This window comes from Pristiophorus japonicus, unplaced genomic scaffold (assembly GCF_044704955.1).
Source record: "Pristiophorus japonicus isolate sPriJap1 unplaced genomic scaffold, sPriJap1.hap1 HAP1_SCAFFOLD_163, whole genome shotgun sequence".
Taxonomy (NCBI): Eukaryota; Metazoa; Chordata; class Chondrichthyes; family Pristiophoridae; genus Pristiophorus; species Pristiophorus japonicus.
The window spans coordinates 547077-565004 of record NW_027251310.1 but is presented as its reverse complement, the minus strand read 5'-3'; the positions used below and the strand labels follow the sequence as shown (position 1 = coordinate 565004).

The window sequence follows — 17928 nt, the reverse complement described above, 5'->3', positions numbered from 1 at the left end:
CTGAATCCCAGTTTTAAGGAGTTGGTCGTGGTATCAAACAATGAGTTTCGCTTAATGATTAAAAATAAGAAATGTCAGAAGTTGGATTCAAACCCACACCTCCAGAGAAAACTGCGATCTAATCACAGCACCTGAGACCGCTCGGCGGTGTGTGTGGCCGCCTGCAAGTTGATTTTGAACTTTTGTGTCCTGTCAAATGAAATAAATGAGGACAGCAGGCGTATCTCTGCCTGGCACCGGGGAAACAATGAGACAGACCTTGGAACAAGGGTCTGGTTATTGCCAAACAGCAAAGAAAATATTAATTCTGAAAGAAAAGTGACCCCGACGTGATTTGAACATGCAACCTTCTGATCTGGAGTCAGACACGCTACCGTTGCGCCACGAGGCCTACGCAATGATTGTGAGATGTTCCTTTATATGAAGCTTTCACAACACAAGGGGCTTTAAAATCCCCGCCCCATTCCCATCGGGTGTCAGAAGCAACGCTCACCTGCCAGTCACCGGATGTTTTTTTCTTAAACTTTTGTGTTGCTTTCACGGAAAAGCATCATTCATTAACCCGTCACCTTCTTTTGCACAATGAAAGAAATGCTAACTGCGGGACAATCGATACTTCAATCATTTGTCCTGTGCTTTGGGGAGCGGGCAGGGAAGTGGACCTGAGTCCATGATCGCATCGGCCATGATCGTATTAAATGTCGGAGCAGGCTCGAGGGGCGTATAACCGACTCCTGCTCCTATTTCTTTTGTTCTTATGTTCTTCAGCATGTTAACCCATTTTACTACTGTATTGCCGATGTCACCAGGAATCTGGGGCAACTTTTGTCAAATTTAACAGCACCGGTTATTCCTTCCGTGCAGAGAAAATAGAATCAGTGGTGAAGATAAAATCCCATGGTGATCATTTTCAGATTCAACGCAGTAGGGTTTCAAATAAAGTGAAAGAATTTTACAGTGAAAAGATTTGGAAGTTTTATTTGTATTTGTATCTTTAATGAAACTTTGTGGCGTCTGACTCCCGTTCATGCCTCTGCTGAATAAGAAAGGAGGGTTTGACGTTGACCAGACTGCACTGCCCCTGATATTTGTGAGCTCATCCTTTCTATTCAGTGGTTTCTCGCTCTTTGATGGGCTGCAGTGTGGCGGATATCACGTTGGCCTCACACGCGAAAGGTCCCCGGTGGATCCGTTTTCTCTCACTGAAAGTTATCTATTTATTGGTTAAATAAAGATCAATTCAGGAATAAGGGAGCCCTTTTACCAGGAGAATAAATAGCAAATAAAAACAGCAAATGCTGGAAATCTCAGCAGGTCAGGCAGCATTTTCCAGGAGACTAAACTCTCCTCCGATTGTTCCCTTTTCGCAAGTTTAAACATAATGTTTCTACCCAGAATCAAACCGGGTACTTTTCTCGTATAAAGCAAATGTGATAACCACTGCACTACAGAAACCTCTGGCACAGCAGCCCCAACAGAGGGGAGCTGACCAGTGAGCTCCCTCTGTGCTGATCGGGAATGTGTTGGCTCACGTTAAACAACTTCTGTCCCACACTGAAAGCTCTCAATCCTTCTCCTCCGCTGCCCTTTACAGAAATATCACGGATCACCCAGTCACCGTGTTCACTTCCACATCCTCACAGTGGGGCCACAGAGGCTCCTACCGTCTCCCCGCGATCAATGAACTCGCCCAGTTTACTAAATTAAACCCCGAACACGTGCCCGGCAAAGGGCAGGAGAAGCCAGATAGTCTGTAAGCTCGGTCTATCGCAGAAAGTATTGGTATTCATGGTGATTACAGCAATTATTAATCTTCTCACAGACCTCAATCATTTTTATGCGATGAATTGATCGAGAATTGAAACCAGTTTAGTGCGCCGGATCTTAACCCCTCGACCACCAGTGAACGGTTATGATACATGCAGATATATTATATATGAACGTGAATATCAACGGCTAGCTGCCTAGACCTCATGGGGAAGTGGTAGTGCGTCTAACTTTGAGTGAGAGAAGTTGTTCCACAGAGACACCCATTTTATCATTTGTTCCCTTTCAAACGCTAGAAACTAAGACAGGGGGAATAAATAGAGAAATAAAAGCACAGGGTTAAAGACAAGAGGAAGAGAGAAGGGGAAAGATACTGTCCCCACCCAGAACTAATGCAGAAACCCCTCTGCTGCGCTCGGGGTGGCCACCCACAGCCTGGATACACTAACGGGAGAACACCATCGGCAGGTCGGGACCATAAAAGGAACGGCGAGCGGCCCTGGGAGCAGCTTGGAGGTCCCAGGAGAATACTCCAGGGAGCAGCGCGAGCCGGTGCAGGAGGGCGGCGGCAGCGAAGAGTGATGTCATCAAGGTCCAGGTCGGTGATTGGAGCGCGGGCAGATACAGCACGAGTGGCGAGATCGGGGCGAAGGAGTGGCGAGAGACTGTAGAGGGATGTGATCGGGGCCCAGCGGAGGCATGATTTTGGGGCCAGGGGCCCAGGGTTAGCACGGGCCAGCCCACACTGCGATATGTGTGTGCACTGGGTCCATGCAGCAGAGCTGGTTGCCTGTCGTCTTGGATATCCCTTGCCACTGGACCATAGAAACATAGACATAGAAACATAGAAAATAGGTGCAGGAGCAGGCCATTCAGCCCTTCTAGCCTGCACCGCCATTCAATGAGTTCATGGCTGAACATGAAACTTCAGTACCCCCTTCCTGCTTTTTCGCCATAACCCTTGATCCCCCGAGTAGTAAGGACTTCATCTAACTCCCTTTTGAATATATTTAGTGAATTGGCCTCAACTACTTTCTGTGGTAGAGAATTCCACAGGTTCACCACTCTCTGGGTGAAGAAGTTTCTCCTCATCTCGGTCCTAAATGGCTTACCCCTTATCCTCAGACTGTGACCCCTGGTTCTGGACTTCCCCAACATTGGGAACATTCTTTCTGCATCTAACCTGTCTAAACCCGTCAGAATTTTAAACGTTTCTATGAGGTCCCCTCTCATTCTTCTGAACTCCAGTGAATACAATCCCAATTGATCCAATCTTTCTTGATAGGTCAGTCCCGCCATCCCGGGAATCAGTCTGGTGAACCTTCGCTGCACTCCCTCAATAGCAAGAATGTCCTTCCTCAAGTTAGGAGACCAAAACTGTACACAATACTCCAGGTGTGGCCTCACCAAGGACTTTACAACTGTAGCAACACCTCCCTGCCCCTGTATTCAAATCCCCTCGCTATGAAGGCCAACATGCCATTTGCTTTCTTAACCGCCTGCTGTACCTGCATGCCAACCTTCAATGACTGATGTACCATGACACCCAGGTCTCGTTGCACCTTCCATTTTCCTAATCTGTCACCATTCAGATAATAGTCTGTCTCTCTGTTTTTACCACCAAAGTGGATAACCTCACATTTATCCACATTATACTTCATCTGCCATGCATTTGCCCACTCACCTAACCTATCCAAGTCACTCTGCAGCCTAATAGCATCCTCCTCGCAGCTCACACTGCCACCCAACTTAGTATCATCCGCAAATTTGGAGATACTGCATTTAACCCCCTCGTCTAAATCATTAATGTACAATGTAAACAGCTGGGGCCCCAGCACAGAACCTTGCGGCACTCCACTAGTCACTGCCTGCCATTCTGAAAAGTACCCGTTTACTCCTACTCTTTGCTTCCTGTCTGACAACCAGTTCTCAATCCACGTCAGCACACTACCCCCAATCCCATGTGCTTTAACTTTGCACATTAATCTCTTGTGTGGGACCTTGTCGAAAGCCTTCTGAAAGTCCAAATATACCACATCAACTGGTTCTCCCTTGTCCACTTTACTGGAAACATCCTCAAAAAATTCCAGAAGATTTGTCAAGCATGATTTCCCTTTCACAAATCCATGCTGACTTGGACCTATCATGTCACCATTTTCCAGATGCACTGCTATGACATCCTTAATAATTGATTCCATCACTTTACCCACTACTGAGGTCAGGCTGACCGGTCTATAATTCCCTGTTTTCTCTCTCCCTCCTTTTTTAAAAAGTGGGGTTACATTGGCTACCCTCCACTCCATAGGAACTGATCCAGAGTCAATGGAATGTTGGAAAATGACTGTCAATGCATCCGCTATTTCCAAGGCCACCTCCTTAAGTACTCTAGGATGCAGTCCATCAGGCCCTGGGGATTTATCGGCCTTCAATCCCATCAATTTCCCCAACACAATTTCCCGACTAATAAAGATTTCCCTCAGTTCCTCTTCCTTACTAGACCCTCTGACCCCTTTTATATCCGGAAGGTTGTTTGTATCCTCCTTAGTGAATACCGAACCAAAGTACTTGTTCAATTGATCCGCCATTTCTTTGCTCCCCGTTATGACTTCCCCTGATTCTGACTGCAGGGGTCCTACGTTTGTCTTCACCAACCTTTTTCTCTTTACATACCTATAGAAACTTTTGCAATCCGCCTTAATGTTCCCTGCAAGCTTCTTCTCGTACTCCATTTTCCCTGTCCTAATCAAACCCTTTGTCCTCCTCTGCTGAGTTCTAAATTTCTCCCAGTCCCCAGGTTCGCTGCTATTTCTGGCCAATTTGTATGCCACTTCCTTGGCTTTAATACTATCCCTGATTTCCCTAGATAGCCACGGTTGAGCCACCTTCCCCTTTTTATTTTTACGCCAGACAGGAATGTACAATTGTTGTACTTCATCCATGCGGTCTCTAAATGTCTGCCATTGCCCATCCACAGTCAACCCCCTAAGTATCATTCGCCAATCTATCCTAGCCAATTCACGCCTCATACCTTCAAAGTTACCCTTCTTTAAGTTCTGGACCATGGTCTCTGAAATTACTGTTTCATTCTCCATCCTAATGCAGAATTCCACCATATTATGGTCACTCTTCCCCAAGGGGCCTCGCACAATGAGATTGCTAATTAATCCTCTCTCATTACACAACACCCAGTCTAAGATGGCCTCCCCCCTAGTTGGTTCCTCAACATATTGGTCTAGAAAACCATCCCTTATGCACTCCAGGAAATCCTCCTCCACCGTATTGCTTCCAGTTTGGCTAGCCCAATCTATGTGCATATTAAAGTCACCCATTATAACTGCTGCATCTTTATTGCATGCACCCCTAATTTCCTGTTTGATGCCCTCCCCAACATCCCTATTACTGTTTGGAGGTCTGTACACAACTCCTACTAACGTTTTTTGCCCTTTGGTGTTCTGCAGCTCTACCCATATAGATTCCACATCATCCAAGCTAATGTCTTTCCTAACTATTGCATTAATCTCCTCTTTAACCAGTAATGCTACCCCACCTCCTTTTCCTTTTATTCTATCCTTCCTGAATGTTGAATACCCCTGAATGTTGAGTTCCCAGCCCTGATCATCCTGGAGCCACGTCTCCGTAATCCCAATCACATCATATTTGTTAACATCTATTTGCACAATTAATTCATCCACCTTATTGCAAGACCTCGCTCTGCCAAGCCCGTGTGATGGCTGGGGTGCAACGGCCACCACACATTTAAAAAATCCACGCACAGGCATCTTCCACCCTTTGGGATGTAGTTCGGGTCCTTCATTGAAACACCTGTGAACTCATCCTTTTTCGGCGTGGAAGCAAGTCATCCTCGTTTCGGTGGACCGCCTATGATGATGATGATGATGGATACATTCACGTCCCGACAGCTCATTGACTGCAGGAGTGGGACCGTGCGGCGCTTCAGAAGACATGTCGAAAAGGCATCGTCACTGATTCCGTCTCATGTGCTCCTCCGATTAAGAACAGCAACACACACTAAAAATGCTTCAATAATGGTTACATCTTATCTCCACATTTGCTAAGCAGGTGGTTTGTTGGTCTAGGGGTATGATTCTTGCTCTGTGGTTGTTACTTCAAATTTGCAGAAAAATCCTCGTTTCAAATCCCAAATCAGCCTTGAGTTTGCGTTGAAATTTTGCAAAGAAGGACTTGCGTTTCTGCAGCATCTGTCAGGAACTCATGAAGACCCAAAGTGCTTTACAGCCGTTGAGTTGCCTTTGAAATGTTGTCATGTGAGGAAAGATGTTCACAAATCACCTCACACGCACCTCAACTCTTTGCAAACGAGTTCATAGAATCAAAGAAGTTTACATCACGGAAGGAGGCCATTTCGGCCCAACGTGTCCGTGCCGGCCAACAAGAGGCTCTCCAGCCAAATCCCACTTTCCAGCTCTAGGTCCATAACCCTGCACGTTATGGCACTTTAGGTGCACATCCAAGCACTTTTTAAATGTGGTGAGGGTTTCTGCCTCTACCACCCTTTCAAGCAGTAAGTTCCAGACCCCCACAACCCTCTGGGTGAAGAAATTTCCCCTCTAAACTTTCGACCAATTACTTTAAATTTATGCCTCCTTGTTGTTGATCCCTCTGCTAAGGGAAATAGGTCCTTTCTATCCACTATATCTAGGCCCCTCATAATTTTATACACCTCAATGAGGTCTCCCCTCAGGCTCTGTTCCATGGAAACCAAATCCAGCCTATCTAATCTGTCCTCAAGGCGAAGATTCTCCACTCCCGGCAACATCCTCATAAATCTCCTCTGCACCATCTTCAGTGCAATCATGTCCTTCCTGTAATATGGGTACCAGAACTGCACGCAGTACTCCAGCTGTGACCTAACCTTCCCCACCGACCACATCTCTTGTATTCTATGCCTCAGCTAATAAAGGCAAGCATTCCATATTTCTTCTCAACCACCTTAGCTACCTGGCCTGCTACTTTCAGTGATCTGTGGACATGCACTCGCTGGATTCTGGGGATGACCCAGCAGATTGGAAAACTGCAAATGTAATGCCACAATTTAAAAAAGGAGACAGACAAAAAGCAGGAAACTATAGACCAGTTAGCCTAACATCTGTGGTTTGGCAAATGTTGGAATCCATTATTAAAGAAGCAGTAGCAGGACATAGAAACATTGAAAGATAGAAAATAGGTGCAGGATTAGGCCATTCGGCCCTTCGAGCCTGCACCACCATTCAATAAGATCATGGATGATCATTCAGCTCAGTACCCCTTTCCTGCTTTCTCTCCATACCCCTTGATCACTTCAGCCATAGGGGTCACATCTAACTCCCTCTTGAATATATCGAACAAACTGGCATCAACAACTCTGCGGCAGAGAATTCCACAGGTTAACAACTCTCTGAGCGAAGAAGTTTCTCCTCATCTCAGACCTAATTGGCTTACCCCTTATCCCTTAGATTCTGACCCCTGGTTCTGGACTTCCCCAACATCGGGACCTGTCCAGTCCCGTCAGAATTTTATATGTTTCCAGGAGATCCCCTCTCATTCGTCCAAACTCCAGTGATCTCTCGATCCCTTGATTCCCCGAGACTCGAAAAATCTATCTAACGCAGCCTTGAATATATTCAGAGACTCAGCATCCACAGGCCTGTGGGGCAGAGAATTCCAAAGATTCAAATCCCTCTGAGTGAAGAAATTCCTCCTCATCTCTGTCTTAAATGGCCGACCCCTTAACCTGAGACTGTGCCCCCTGGTTCTAGACACTCCAGCTCGGGAAAACAACCCTCACCATCTACCCTGTCCATCCCCTTCAGAATATTGTGTGTTTCAATGAGATCACCTCTCATTCTTCTAAACTCCGGAGAGTATCGGCCCATTCTACACAATCTCTCAACTTAAGACAGTCCTCTCATTCCAGGAATCAATCTGGTGAACCTCTGTTGTACCGCCTCCCAGGCAATTATTTCCTTCCTCAAATAAGGAGACCAAAACTGTGCACAGTACTCCAGGTGTGGTCTCACCAGGGCGCTGTACAATTGTAGCAAGACTTCCTTACTCTTGTACTGTGGGCTATATATTAGGTACTATGGGGCGAGTGCCCTGTTTTTTTTGCTGATTCGATGGTTGTACAAAAAGTTATTAAAATTGACAGTTGCTCGGCAAACATATTTGTATTTCCTTCAGTGTACTCCTTACTCTTCAAGGGCTAGATATTCCCCAAGCAGTTTTGTCGGCGCACTGACCACAAGCGCACCGACTTTGCTCGCTGGAAACAGCTCGGGGAAAAACTCGTCCCATCCTGGCCGCTGTGCACAGTCCCCGGAGTCCTGGCGTGGTGTTGATGGTGAAGTGGGGGGCGGAGCCAAATGCCTGCGCCGAAAACACTGCCGGCACCTTCGCGCATGGGCAGTAGGGAGAGAAAACTTGGCACTCTGCCATTTTTATACAGTGTCAAACCTGATGAAAAGCACAGCAGCTTCTCAGCTTCTCCGGTCGCTCGGCGGGCTCTCCCCCCGTCCCTCCCCGATAAAACGCACAGCTCCAGCAGCTGCAACTTCTCCGGTCCACAAGCTCACACTTCTCCGGTGTGTCTTCCCTCCCCTATCCCAGTGATATAGGGACCGAGTGTAATGGAGCCAAGTTTGCTGATGTTACAAAGATGGGTGGGAAAGTAAATTATGACACAGCAAAGAAAATCACAATTCCGGAAGAACAATATGGAAAAGTACAGTGACCCCGACGTGATATAAACACGCAGCCTTCTGATCTGAAGTCAGACACACTACCGTTACACCACGAGGTCTACAGTGCAGAATGCCCATGTTTATATACATGAAGGTTCCTGAAACACAGTTTCATTTACCCTGCATTGGTGCAATGAAAGGGCTTTAAAATCCCCGGCCACTCCCACCGTGGGTCAGACAGCATCAGAAGCAGTGCCCACCTGTCACTCACCCTCTCACGCCCGCTTTCATCACCTGCTGCCCGCGGACTGCAGCAAATCCAGTTCCTCATCATCATAGGCAGTCCATAGGATGACTTGCTTCCATGCCAAAAAAGGATGAGTTCACAGGTGTTGCAATGATGGACCTAATATTCCAGGTCCGAACTGTATGTTGAAGGGTGGAAGATGCCTGTGCGTGGATTTTTTAACGTGTGGTGGCCGTTGCACCCCAGCCATCACACGGGCTTGACAGAGCGAGGTCTTGGTCCAGTGGCAAGGGTTATCCAAGACGACTGGAGACCAGCTCTGCTGCACAGACCCAGTGTCCACACATATCGCAGTGTGGGCTGGTCCGTGCTGCCCCTTGTGGAAAGTATTTTTATCTGAGCTGATACCATACGGTATTTGTGTGCCTTTTGATTAAAATGGAGTCCTGGCCCTTCCAGAAATTTCTGCATTTTAGCAGTCAGCTTGCATAAACAGCTAAACCTGCTGTTAGATGGCTGATGGCCATCAGACAGCTAGGAGACAAGTCATGCTGAGACAAGTAACCCCCCATGGTGCTCTCCTATTGTCTACACTACAGGAGTTCCATGTCACCCCACCCTTATCTTCTAGCCATTATCTCTCTCCGAGACCTCATCCATTTGATGCAAACAGATAAACTGACCAGGAAATTGAAACAATCCTGACGCAATACAAGACAGGTGATAGCCCATTACCTATGACTCATGGAGTAATGGCCGTTTGGCTTTCTGATAACCCTGACAAAAGGAAATATCTGGACACCATGTCAGGACCAGGATATAGTAATTAACTCTTTATCTGAATTCACTGAATGTGAGACAGAGCAATACACAGGGAGAGGCCAGAACTTTGGTTTTACTGTATAAATATCTTGTTAAACTGAACCATTTCGGAGGTGTTCACTTAGCCCTTGACTGAGTGTGACCTACCCCTTGCGAGCAAGTAAATTAAATAGGAAACTTCTACCGGAGCTGTAAGTGTCGGAGTCATTCTTTTCGGAGGTCGAGATTTCGACAGTTATTGGAGGTTCCACCGAGATACATACTCTCTGTCCTGTGAGTAAAATGGATACAGGCATCGTGCCTCTCCAGTGAAAGGCTTCAGTGGCCAAACAAGGTGAGCCTTTTGCTCACAAGAGGTTTTTTTCACTGTTGAATCGCAGATGTAATCTGTTGTCCACAGCGGAGGTACTGCATCTACAAGACTCGGCATTTAAAAGTTAAAGGTATTTTTTTATAACCATTTTTTCTCAGCTCGCCAGCAGAAGAGAACAGGTTCTGGAAAAAACCTCGAGACAGCCCGGGGAAGGTTTCAGTAGGTAAGGGAGCGCTAGTCGATCGAAAAGGGTTCCAGGTTCTTATATGATAAGATTTTTATTGTTTTTAATTCGGAAGGGGTTCTTATGTGATAAGACTATTAAAAAAAAAAGAAAAAAGAAGGCGGTAATCGATCGAAGGTTCTTATGTGATAAGATTTTTTATTATTTTTAATTCGGAAGGGGTTCTTATGTGATAAGACTATAAAAAAAAGAGCGCAATCGATCAAAGAGTTTGGGTACGGAACCTTAGGTTTTATCAGTTTTTATTAGGATAAGTTAAGGACTCGGTCTGTAGTGGCGTACAACGCAGACTGAGAAATTGTGATTCGGAAAAAAAAAACACAAGGATTGATTAAGAAAAGAAACAGTAACTGATTGATCAACTACGATTGGTTCGTGCCAACATATCTCACACACCCAGACTGAGCCCGAATTAAGAGCCTTTTCAGACCACGTAACGGCCAGGAGAAGTGGGCGTAGAGAACTCGGTTGGCTGAAAGGATTGTGAGATCAGAAACTGTGGAAAAATCTTAAATCATCCAGAATGGGGGCTGGAGCAAGTAAACCACCACCAAAAGGGACCCCAGCCCATTTTATGCTCCAGAATTGTGGTCAGTCTTCAATTGACCACCTAAGAGAATGGGTAAAATGGACTAAGGGTGAAAACAGGCCATTTCCACCCGATGGTTCATTCAATTTAGAGGAAATAACCTGTCTAGAAGAATGTCTTATAGACAGAGATCCAGGTAGAAGAGGAAAAAAAAGTGAATTCGTCAGCGTTTGGAGATTGGAAAAGGGAAGCTGAGGAACGACACGAGAAGAGCCTAAGAGTTAGCAAGCAGTGTACTAGAGGGAGAAAGCAGGGGGATGAACGGGTAGAGCAGGTGAATCGCCCTCGACATAACAAACACCCATCCGTTATGGTTGCTAAAGAGACAAAGGCACACTCACCTAGGGCCCCTGAGGGTTGGGATAAGGATGAGGATGAGGACTGGGATGAGGATTGAACTCCCTACAGCCATCGACCACCGCCGTATGTTCCATCCCCGGGGGGTGCTCCAGGCCAAGGAGTAGACGATCCTCGGGCCGGAGTACAGGGAAACGGGGTAACACCCGCTCCCAACAATACAGGTGCGGCTGCAGGATATATAAGTCATTCACAAGGGAATCAATACCGTGACGGCCCTGCAGGTGGCACACGAAGTCTTACCGGTGGACCAGAGCCCGTTGCCCTGGAGCCATCATCATCTGCAGACCCAGTAAGACTTTTTCCCAGTCCACTCTCTGGGGGGGCTCCGGTCCCTATTTATCGACCATGGTCACCAAGTGAATTAAGAATAATTGTGGAAGGATTAGCAGACCCCAAAACCAATATTGAAAAGGCCATAGACCAGTTAAAAGTAATCATCTTGTGCCACGAACCCAGTATATTAGATGGTCAAATCTTACTGAAAGCATGGATAAAGGACACAAAATTTGCCGAACTTGAGATAAAAGTCAAAGATTTTAAAACCCATCGAGAGGCTCCGGAGGCAGATCCCAGCACGAAGCCAGGAGAGGGGTTCTGGGGAAGATGTTGGGAAGCCTTACATTCGGTGTTCCCGAGGAAAACGAATTGGTCCAAAATTATGGAAACTACACAAAGAAAGGAGGAGGATGTTGAGCATTATGTAGAAAGAGTGCGAGAGATCATGAACCAATGTTCAGGCATGAAAATGGAGGAGGTAGAAGCTCCTATGATCAGCGCCGTGGTAAACGGGCTAAGACCCGAACTCAGAGATCCCTTTAAACTAGTTTGTCTCGGATGGCGACCGGAATCGCTATCCAAGGTTGTATCTATGTTAAAGGACATACAAGAGCGAAATAGAGAATCTAGAAGCAAGGTCACCATGTTTGTAGGACAAGCAGCTCCAATAACACCCACCCCGGTGACACCGTCCTACGCCCCCCCCCCCCAGGGTAGAGGAAGAGGGCGAGCCAGAGGAGGATATTACAGGGGAAGAGGGAGAGGAGGTGCAGGGCAGGAACAATATGATACCTGTCACAATTGTGGTCAGATTGAACTCTGGGCTAGAACTTGCCGGGCAAAACAGCAACAACCAAATCATGATTGGACTCAACAGGCAGGTAATAGAGCGCACCCTCCCCCTTCAGAACCCAACCCGTATGCGACTCAAGTCCAGGTAGTTGCTAGACCTCAGACTAATTTCTCTGTTCAAGATCCATTTGGATCACAGAATCAAAAGCAATTCGGCCAACCACCACATTGCCCGTATAATGATCAATGACGCCCAATCCCAGACCCGAGTGCTGCGAACAAACAGCTACCGGTCGTTTCGTTAAATGCCATAGGAGAACCTGAAGTAAAAATACGAATACAAGGAAAGGATGTCCCATTCCTCGTGGATACTGGTGCCACCTATTCGGTCCTTTCAAGGGAGGATACGAGGGGAATTCCCACTTCCACTAATCAAACCTCAGTGATTGGACTATCTGGACACGCACAGCAAATGTTTTTCTCCAACCCTATCAATGTACAATTAGAGGATTGCGAAGATAGTCATTCATTCCTACTGTCTAAAGAGGTTCCAGTGAATCTGTGTGGACGTGACCTGTTATGTAAAATGAATGCCACGATCATCTGTTCCCCAGCTGGTCTGGAGGTTCGAGTCCCCATGTAGCGCTTATCCACTACTTCAACCCACAACTCCCATATTGTATGCCTGGGAAAATTTGGACCCCACACTAAGTAAAACCCTATCCTATTTGGTTGGTTCATATTGGTGTGTAACAAGGTTAATCACAGACTAACTCAAATCTCAAACCTTGGGCAAGTGGTACGAAACATTACACTGCACAGCATATTGTGACAAAACGGGATCAGACGCTGCAGCACAAATCTTTTATCAACCATTCCTGCGCCAGAAACATCAATTGATGATCGAAAAAATCTTTATCGGACCCGAAGGGATAGCGGCAGGGGTTGAATTATCCTCCCACAGTCAGAACTTGTTTAGGGTTAAACGGAGCGTTCCACACTGCACCCTTGCGGTTGCAGGCACACATAAACCCCAGGATTTAGGACGAATGGTTAAAAGAATGCAAGGATCCCCAGTACAAGAGGAATGGCACACACGTAATGGAACTTTGGGACAACATGAAAGGGGGGGAGGCTATTCTGTCAAGTTGAATGGGAAAATATACTTCGATGCTGTCTTAGAAGAAAGGAAGCTCTCAGACACTAGCTTCCCAGTACGACAAAGCACAGCAGAGCTTCTTGCTAAAGTTCCAGAACAACTATGGTCTACACACGCTAATGAAGTAGGATGGATGCTCACCGCACAACCCTATAAGGTAGCGATCAATTCAACCGCCCCGCTCCCCAAGAAGCCTCAATACCGCTTGTCCCCAGCCGCAGAACAAGGTATTGAGCCAGTCATTAAGTCCCTGCTGGCCCAGGGAGTAATCGTTCCAACTAGAAGTCCATGTAACACACCGATCTTTCCGGTGTAGAAGCCCAATAGTGACAAATGGAGATTTGTCCAAGACCTAAGAGCCGTGAATCATTCGGTATTCCCAACTTATCCAGTGGTTCCCAACCCGGCAATTATACTTGCCAGTATTCCGGCATCATCAACGTATTACACAGTAGTTGATCTGTGTTCAGCATTTTTCTCAATACCCATTCATCCAGAGTCCCAATTCCTGTTTGCCTTCACGTATAAAGGACGCCAATATACGTGGACAAGACTCCCGCAGGGATTTACCGAGAGCCCTACCATATTCTCACAGTGCCTAAAGAGGGATCTGGAAGATGTAATTTTACCAGCAGGTTCTACACTTGTGCAGTATGTTGACGACTTATTGCTCGTCTCACCCTCCAAATTGGCCTGCGAAACGGATTCCCTTGTGTTATTAAAAGCTCTGGCCTCGAAAGGACACAAGGTGTCAAAGGCAAAGTTACAATTTGTCTCAGAAAAGGTTCGGTATCTAGGGCACGAATTGGACAGAGATACGAGACAATTGACACAAGACCGAGTAAAAGCAATCTGCTCTGCCCCACTACCAGTAACCAAGAGAGAAATGAAACACCTCCTCGGCATGACAGGATACTGCCGGCAATGGGTTACGAGTTATTCCGAGATTGTTAGACCACTGTTAGACATGTCCATGCCCGCACTACCAGAGATGTTGATTTGGAATGAGGTATCCCGGAATGCTTTTCAGAACCTTAAACAGTCCCTCACTACAGCACCCGCCTTGGGATTACCAGATTACACTAAGCTATTCAACTTATTTGTGCATCACAAGTCGGGTTTTGCACAATCTGTTTTGACTCAGTTACATGGGGACAGGCAGCGGCCGGTAGCGTATTTCAGTACCCAACTAGATCCAGTGGCACGCGGACTACCAGGATGTCTTCCTTCGTTGGCATCAGCTTATTATGCTAGGCAACAGGCTCAGACAATAACTCTAAATCATCAGACCATTTTGTATATCCCACACTCTGTCGAAATTTTACTTACTAAATGTGCCACCCAACACATAACCTCCGCAAGAACCACTAAATACGAGGTCGAATTGTTATCAAATCCGAACTTTATCATCAAAAGATGTACTAACTTAAATCCAGCCACTCTACTCCCCACGGAAGACGACGGCGAACCCCATTCATGTGAAATGGTAACCAAATTAGTGACTAAACCACGTATCAATCTAACAGATGTACCAATGTGTAACCCTGATCTAGTGTACTATGTTGACGGATCAGCCTTACGAAATGATAGGGGCCAACCTAGAGCGGCTTATGCAATTGTAACTCAGTTTAATGTTGTCGAAACAGCCTCTCTTCCAGACTCCCCTTCAGCCCAACAAGCCGAATTGTTTGCGTTAACTCGAGCCTGTATTCTGGCTGAAGGACACACAGTTAATATCTACACTGACTCCAGGTATGGTTTTGGGGTATCACATGACTATGGACAAATTTGGAAGATTCGCGGGTACCTGACTTCTTCAGGAACCCCTATCAAAAATGCAGAACAAGTGGAAACTCTCCTGCGAGCCATTCAATGCCCTTTGAAACTTGCCATTATCAAATGCCAAGCACATACAGGCCAGTCGAATGAGGTGGCACTTGGGAATGCCAGAGGTGATAATGCAGCTAAGTCAGCAGCTCTGTCGAAAGGGGGGATGCAGGTGTCATTGTTCCCACTAAGGAAAAATAATTGCTCAGACCCGCCACCCACTATTAATGACGTGCTGGCTTTTCAGACACAGGCCAGTACGGAGGAGGTGGTGACCTGGACGAAGGATCAATGTTATAAAAATCCAGAAGGAATATGGGTTCACCATGACGGCCGCGTGGTGGCCCCTAGATCCTTACTTCCATGGATTGCCCGATGTGTTCATACATTCACACATGCAGGCAAAGGGGGATTGGCAGATTATATTTTGGCAACTTGGTATGCACCAGGTATTTCGGCAATTGCAAAACAAATCTGTGAAAATTGTGTTACCTGTCAGACAATGAATCCGGGTAAGACGGAAAAAGTAGAATCTGCCTCCCACCCAAATCCAGTCGGGCCTTTTGTACATTTACAAATGGATTTTATTGAATTACCTATGTGTATGGGATTCAAGTATGTATTAGTTATTGTAGATGTGTTCTCTAGATGGATTGAAGCCTTTCCATGTAAAAAGGCCGATGCCACTACTGTTGCTAAATGTTTGTTAAAAGAAATTGTACCGCGCTTCGGAATCCCTGCTAAGCTTTCCAGTGATAATGGTTCACATTTCACGGGAACTGTTATAAGAGAAATGTGTAAAGCTTTACAGATTAATCAACGTTTTCATTGCAGTTATCATCCACAATCAGCTGGACTTGTTGAAAGATATAATGGAATGCTTAAAAATAAGCTGGCAAAACTATGCAATGACACTGGACTGAAATGGACAGAACTGCTGCCCTTAGCTTTGATGGTAATGCGATCTGCAACCAACAGAACAACAGGCCTGTCACCGCATGAGATAGTTATGGGACGTCCCCAACGACTACCTTTTACAGCACCATTTACTGCAAAACAGATGGACATCCACAAAATGGAGGAAAATATGTTCAATTATTGTATTGCACTAACCAAATGTATTTCCAGCTTTCATTCACAGGTAAAGGAAGCCCAAGTCAAGCCAGCGGAAGGGAAGTGTCATAACCTGGAGCCAGGGGAATTCGTTTGCATCAAGATTTTTAAAAGGAAAAGCAGTCTACAGCCAAGATTCGAAGGACCATACCAGATCTTGCTGGCGACCAATACTGCAATCAAGGTAAAGGAAAGACCAACATGGATCCACGCATCCCATTGCAAACGGGCACCCGACCAGGAGGAAGGGACGAAGGAATCAGAGGAACAGAAAAAGGAAGACTGAATAAGGAACTGTATGGACTATGGGGACTGATGGTGCTGGGCTTGACAGGGTTTTACTTCACATTATTGATTACACCAGGGGTACAGACCCGCCACCGAAGGGAATTGCATGTAAACGTATTTATGGCACTGAGTTATAGGTATGCTCAAGAAAGAAACTTGTCGAGTTGTTGGATATGTTCCCATGTACCTGTCCACTCCAGGGGGGGTATTCCCCAGAGATCTGTCCCCTTTAACGAATCAGAAATGGTAGAATGGTTGACAGTGCAAAACAGGACAAAACTAACTAAGAGGCCAGAAACGAAGGAGCAAACAGAATGGAGGTCGGCAGGGTATAAACTTACAGCCTTCCAGGGATGGTACCAGCCCAATTATGATAATAACCATCAGCCTCCCTTCCTAAGCATTACTCCCAGAATAGGAAATCCTGAAGGTATAATATGCCTAGTGAGTAATGAGACTGAAGGACCAGGATCTGACGCCCTATAATTGCACCTACTTTATTTGTGGCCATAAAGCCGACCCATGGTTACCAGCCAACTGGACAGGGTCCTGTTACTTAGGATATGTGGTACCCCTTTTCAGATCAGTAAGGACTCTAATGGAGGCCTATGGAAGTCATAGATTTAAGCGGGATTTGACGTGGCTAAACGGAATATTCAAGGTAATGGTGCCACCCTATGGAATAGCATCGACCGAATGGCAGTTACGGGAACTGGCTAACTTAGTAGAATCAGTAGCCAATGCAACTTCCCAAGCCTTTGAAGGGATAAATGACGAAATAGTAGCTATTCGAACAGTGGCTCTCCAAAATCGTATGGCCTTAGATTATCTCCTAGCCAAGGAGGGAGGAACATGCGCATTAATAGGTGAAGAATGCTGTTCGTATATCGCAGATAAATCAGAAGATATCGGCAGTCTAGCTGAAAACATCAGGATGGTTGGGAGCCCTGGGGAAATCTGTGGTACAGGGTTTGATCATATTCCTGCTGATAGTTTTCGCCCTGTATCTATTATTTGTCGTCGTTAAGTGTTGCTGTGCCAGGGTGGGAGAAACGATGTTACCTACCGAGACCACGGCTAGAGTTATGGTGGCAACAACTGCTGAAGGCTCTTGTGTGGAAATGGAAATGGAGAGACTGTACAAGATCAGAATGGATTGCGTTGTCCTTGTGAAGGACAAAATGGGGGGATGTGGAAAGTATTTTTATCTAAGCTGATACCATACGGTATTTGTGTGCCTTTTGATTAAAATGGAGTCCTGGCCCTTCCAGAACTTTCTGCATTTTAGCAGTCAGCTTGCATAAACAGCTAAACCTGCTGTTAGATGGCTGATGGCCATCAGACAGCTAGGAGACAAGTCATGCTGAGACAAGTAACCCCCCATGGTGCTCTCCTATTGTCTACACTACAGGAGTTCCATGTCACCCCAC

At 46.1% G+C, this 17928-nt stretch overlaps 1 non-coding gene across 1 annotated transcript; it reads right to left on the bottom strand.

Moving 5' to 3' along the window:
- Positions 1-319: 319 nt before the first annotated feature.
- Positions 320-391, bottom strand: trnaw-cca (transfer RNA tryptophan (anticodon CCA)). The gene has a single exon. It is a non-coding gene; the product is annotated as a tRNA-Trp (tRNA).
- Between the last annotated feature and the right edge of the window lie 17537 nt (positions 392-17928).